The sequence below is a fragment of the Phodopus roborovskii genome, unplaced genomic scaffold, assembly GCF_943737965.1.
Source record: "Phodopus roborovskii unplaced genomic scaffold, PHOROB, whole genome shotgun sequence".
Taxonomy (NCBI): Eukaryota; Metazoa; Chordata; class Mammalia; order Rodentia; family Cricetidae; genus Phodopus; species Phodopus roborovskii.
Window position 1 is genome coordinate 75419 of NW_026126809.1, and position 5441 is coordinate 80859.

Consider the following 5441-nt stretch of genomic DNA (forward strand, 5'->3'; position numbering starts at 1 on the left):
ATAAACAGAATCTGTAACACTGCACATTCATTTAAAATATAATCCACATCTACATCATAAATGATCTCAGTGAGAACAAGATAAAAAAGTATGACCCCAGTGATTTAAATTGTCCATATGAGTCATGAAGTTGACTGTCCATTACATTTCCAACAATAAGATTTGCATACTTTCATGTGGAGCATGTATACTGCCTTCAGACCAGAGTAGAAAGAAGAGTTTGTTGCGTGCACTGTAAGGAGAACCAAGGTAGGATATCAGCTGCTGTGTCCATCATAAAAAAGGCTGTGATTGCTGCATTGTGATGGTTTGAATGTGATTGCACCTATAATCTCATAGGGAATGGCAGTAGTAGAAGGAGGAGATTTGTTGCAGTGACTTTGGCATTTTGAGAAGAAGAGTATCATTGGTGATGGGTTTTGGGGTTTCCTATGCTTTGGATATGTGAAGTATATAAGATGTCTTACTCTGGCCTGCATATCAAGATGTAGCCAGCACCATATTCTTCTTCAAATCATGCTCCCTTCTATAATGAAAATGGACTCAATTTCTAACACTGTGAGCCAATCCAATTACGTGTTTTCTTTATAAAATTTGTGGGGGATCTCTTCCTTGCAAGTAGAGTGATGAGTATTCCATCCCTGATTGTCACTGGGGAGACTAGGGTTGGAATCCCTGATAGTGGGAGCTTTACCAAGGAGGCAGAGACAGGTTGACCTCTGTGATTTAGGGACCAGTCTGTTCTACAAGAGCTAGTTCCAGGACCACCTTAATGTCACAGAGAAACCCTATCTAAAGAACATCAACAAAAAGATTTGTGGTGGTCTTAGAACTTATACACAGCAATAAAAATCCTAACTAATGTAGGTTTAGTGATTTTCTTCTTTAGCCACTCAGGGTGTATTGATTCATGTCATGGGAATGAAGACAGACTAGATTTGTTGAATAAAATTTGGAAGTTATATTGAGCTGGGTATAGCCAATGGTGTGATGTCATTGAGATTTACATTGATCACAGCTACTCCAGATTTTGCTACCTAGTGCTGGGAAGAAACTGCTACAATTCCTTTAGCGAAAGGCTTTGAGAGCTCATTAAGAAGGAAATAAATGTTACTTATTTACTCTTTTCTAATTCCCCTGGCTGGTATTGGGAATGCAAATGACTACAAGGATATGGTAGAATTGAGTTCATTTAAGATCTTTGAAGGTGGTGTAGGCACAGTGCAGAAAGAGGTGGGAGAAGGAAGGAACATGAGCAATTTCTTGCTTTCCCTTGGTGGAAATATCAGTGTGGAGCCTATAATCAATTGCAGATGGTTTACAAAATGTCTGACTGGCCATTTCTTGGTGTCCATAGACAAGGACAATCAATAATCTTGATAAAGTACTGATGTGATAATGAAACCAAATTGCTGACTTTTGTGTAGAAGGTGCAATGAAATCAGCCCCACAGCATGGTCAGTGTGTAAGCTTCAGAGCAGGAGGAGCAGACCTGCCTAACTGTCATTGATGCAGGGACAGGAAGGGAACATGTGCCCTGTGCTGTCCTGGGCACTGTCCCTTTTCCTCTGAGCCTCGCTGTGTGTAGGTTCCCTTGGGGGAGTGAAATCTCTGTGTCCACATTGGGCTGTGGTGGGGCACAAGTTTTATTCAAGCACTTGAGAGGCAGAGGCAAGAAGCTCTATGTGAGTTTGAGGCCAGTATGATTTTCAAAGAGAGTTCTAGTGTAGGTCCCAAACATAAAGAGACAGCCTGCCTTGAAAACCAAAAGAAAAACTAAAGGAAAAATAAAACAAAACAAACAAACCAAAATGAAACTAATATTGGTGTTCAATATGAAAGACAAAGTTTCTTTAATATGAGTTGGGAATATCCAAGAGAAAAACTGAATGTTTGCTTCTGGAATTTATGAATATTGCAATCCACAATCAGACTTTTCTTACATTTGCCACACACAGTTTAGAAAACAGTGGAAAATGGTCATGAGAATCATCTTTCAGCAATACAAGATCACAGCTCTTTTAACTTCCCTCACTCACTAGCTACCATAGCATGTCTCAGGAACATTGAGCTCCTGGAGAAAAAAAGGAATTTCTTATCTCCTCTTTTCTCAAGTGTGCATGGTGTTTAGTGGGTGGACAGGGCAGTTTCCACATACTGTGGCATTATACATGTGGTCAGAAGTAGAAATTAAATCATTGTTCTGTATTAAATTTTGTGTGGGCATGATGGGGCTGGTTTTGCCTTAAACCACAAAGAGCCTTGAGAGTTTGCAGAAACATAGAAAGAGATTACCACCATTTTTAAAGAGAACTCTAAACCATGAGGCATTTCTGTTGGGAACAATATCAGTACCTGGAGTGTCAGACGGAGAGAGCGAGCATTCTTATGAGTTAATTTTGTGGGAATTGTGAATTCTTTTTATGTAAGATCTAAATAACTAGCATGATGGGTAGCTGGTTAACATTGGTCAAGATCTCGGTTTTCCTGCCTGAATTTCCTCTGGTGTTTTAATAAAAATTTGATTATATTTTCCAGCTTTTGTTCTTGTCTCTGTCTCTGCATCTTGGCTTTATCCTTTCCCAAACATCGTAGACCTTCTTGATCATCATATTTTGGTTTTAAATATAAAGGTCACAATATGTCAAAGTATAACCTGAACGTTTCCTGGATTTCCTCTGTGTCCATTGCTATGTCCTCCTTTTCATTTCTGATTTTGTGAATTTGCATGTTCTCTCTCTGCTTTTTCATTAGTTTGGATAGAGGTATGTCTATCCTGTTGATGTTCTTGAAAACCAAACTCTTTGTTATATTGATTTTTTGTATTGTTTCCCTGGTTCCTGTTTTATTGATTTCAGCCCTTAAATTGTTTATTTTCTGGCATCTACTCCTCCAGGGTGAGTTTGCTTCTCTCTGTTCTAAGGCTTTCAGTTGCACTGTTAATTCTCTATTGTGACTATCCTGTTTATGTTCATATGGACAAATAGTGCAATGAACTTCTCTGGTACCACTGCTTTCAAGGTGTCCCATTAGTTTGGGTATGTTTTGTCCTCATTCTTGTTGAATTTTAGGATGTCCTTAATTTCTTTTTTTCTTCTTTGACCCAGGTATGGTGCAATTGAACATTGTTGAGTTTGCATGAGTTTGTAGTGTTTCTTCATTTTGTGTTGTTGTTGTATTCCAATTTTAAAGAATGCTGGTCATATAAGATACAGGGGACTATTCCAATTATCTTGTATCTCTTGAGGTTTGTTATACCACCTACTATTTGGTCGATTTTAGAGAAGGTTTCATGTGGAGCAGTGAAGAAGTTTGTTCTTTTATGTTTGGATGGAAAGTTCTATAGATGTCTGTTAAACCCAATAGAAACCAAACTTCTGTTAATTATTTTATTACTTTGTTAAGTTTATGACTGGTGGTCCTGCCTATTGGTGACATTGGCATGTTGAAGTCTCCCACTATTAGTGTGTGAGGCTTTAGGTGACATTTGAATTTTAGTAGCATTTCTTTTATGAATGTAGTTGCCTTTATATTTGGAGCATAGTTAGTCAGAATGGATACTTTGTGTTGATGGATTTCTCTTGTGATGAATATGGAATGACTGTTTTCATCTCTTTTGATTAATTTTGGTTTGAAGTCTAACTTGTTAGATATTAGGATAACCACACCTGCTTGCGTTTTGGGCCCATTTGATTGGAAGATCTTTCCTTATCCCTTTACCCTGAGTTTATGTCTATCTTTGAAGCTTAGATGCGTGTCTTGTATGCAGCAATGAGATGGATTCTGTCCTCGTATCCACTCTGTTAACCTGTGTCCTTTTACAAGCAAGTTAAGACCATTAATGTTGAGGGAGAGTAAGGAGCATGGAATGTTAATGGTTGTTTGTTTTAGATTTGAATTTGGAAGTGGTATTGTGAATTTATTAGTCTTGCTTTACTCTTGATTTGTGGTGAAGTGGATTATCTGTTGCCTACATATTTGTGAGTATAGTTAACTTCCTTGGCTTGGAGTTTTCCTTCCAAATCTTTTTGTATGGCTGGATTTGTAGATACATATTGTGAAAATCTGTCTTTGTCGTTAAATATCTTGTTTTCTCCATGTATAGTGATTAAGAGTTTGCTGGGTACAGTAGCCTGGGCGGGCATCTGTGGACTCTTTCTACTCATAGGACATCTATCCAGGACCTTCTGGCTTTGAGGCTTTCCATGGAGTAGTCAGGTGTAATTTTGATAAGTCTGCCTTTACATGTTACCTGGAATTTTTCCTTTGCTGCTCGTAATGTAATTTCTTTATTTGTATGTTAGAAATTTTGGTTATTATATGTCAAATGGGTCTTTGTTCTTTGGTCCAGTCTATTTGGTGTTTGGTATGCTCATTGTACTTTCATGGGCATGTCCTTCTTCAGAGTGGGAATGTTTTCCTCCATGATTTTGTTGAATATGTTTTCAGCACCTTTGAGCTATGCTTCCTTAGTTTCCTATATGCCTACTATTCTTATGATTGGCCTTTTCACTTCCCACACTTCCTTTTTTGTTAAGAATTTGTAGGATTTATGATTTTCTTTGGCTGATGAATCTATTTCCTTTACTTTGTCTTCTGCATCTGAGATTATCTCTTCCATCTCTTGAATTCTGTTGGTTATGCTTTCATTTGCAGTTCCTGATCATTTGCCCAGTTTTTCTATTTCCAGCATTCCTTCATATTACATTTTACTTATTGGTTCCATTTCAGTTTTCAAGTCTTGAACTGTTTCCTCCACCTGCTTAATAGTTTTTTCTAGGTTTCTGTACTTGCTTCAGGACATTTGTTCATTTCTTCTAATTTTTGTATGTTTTTTCTTCCGCTTCTTTAAGGGATTTTCTCATATCCTCTTTGAGGGCCTCTATCATTTTTATGGCTATAATTTTTAATTCATTCTCTTGTACTTTATCTGCTTTGTTGTGTCCGTTCGATTTGGTGTAGCTTCCATAGATTCCGGTGCTGTTATTCTTGTCATTCTGTTGTTAGATGTTATATTGTATTGCCATCTTCCCATTCCTTCTTCCCCGGTGTGTTTTGGTGGGTGAGAAGTTTGATGTTTATAGCTCTGGGTTGTCCAAGATCTCTAGGAGGTCTCTCCAACAGGCAGGGGCCCAGCAGTTGGGCTAAAAGTTCAGACTACAGCAGAAGACTGGCGATGCAAGTCAAAGATTTTGAAGGCTGGGACTCAGGATGTCCCTTAAGCTGATAGGCAGATCTAGCCTGGGTCTGGCACTCTCCAGCTGTGCCCTCTTTGGCATAGGCCCTACAATGCGGGTCAAGGATCTACCCAGCAGAAACTCAGAGTGCTCACATGGACACAGGTGATTCTCAGGGAGGGGCCCGTAAATCCAGTAGAGGGCTCTAGCCTAGGCCTTGCAATGAATGACATATACTGGGCTTATACTCTGGATGTTTCTGCA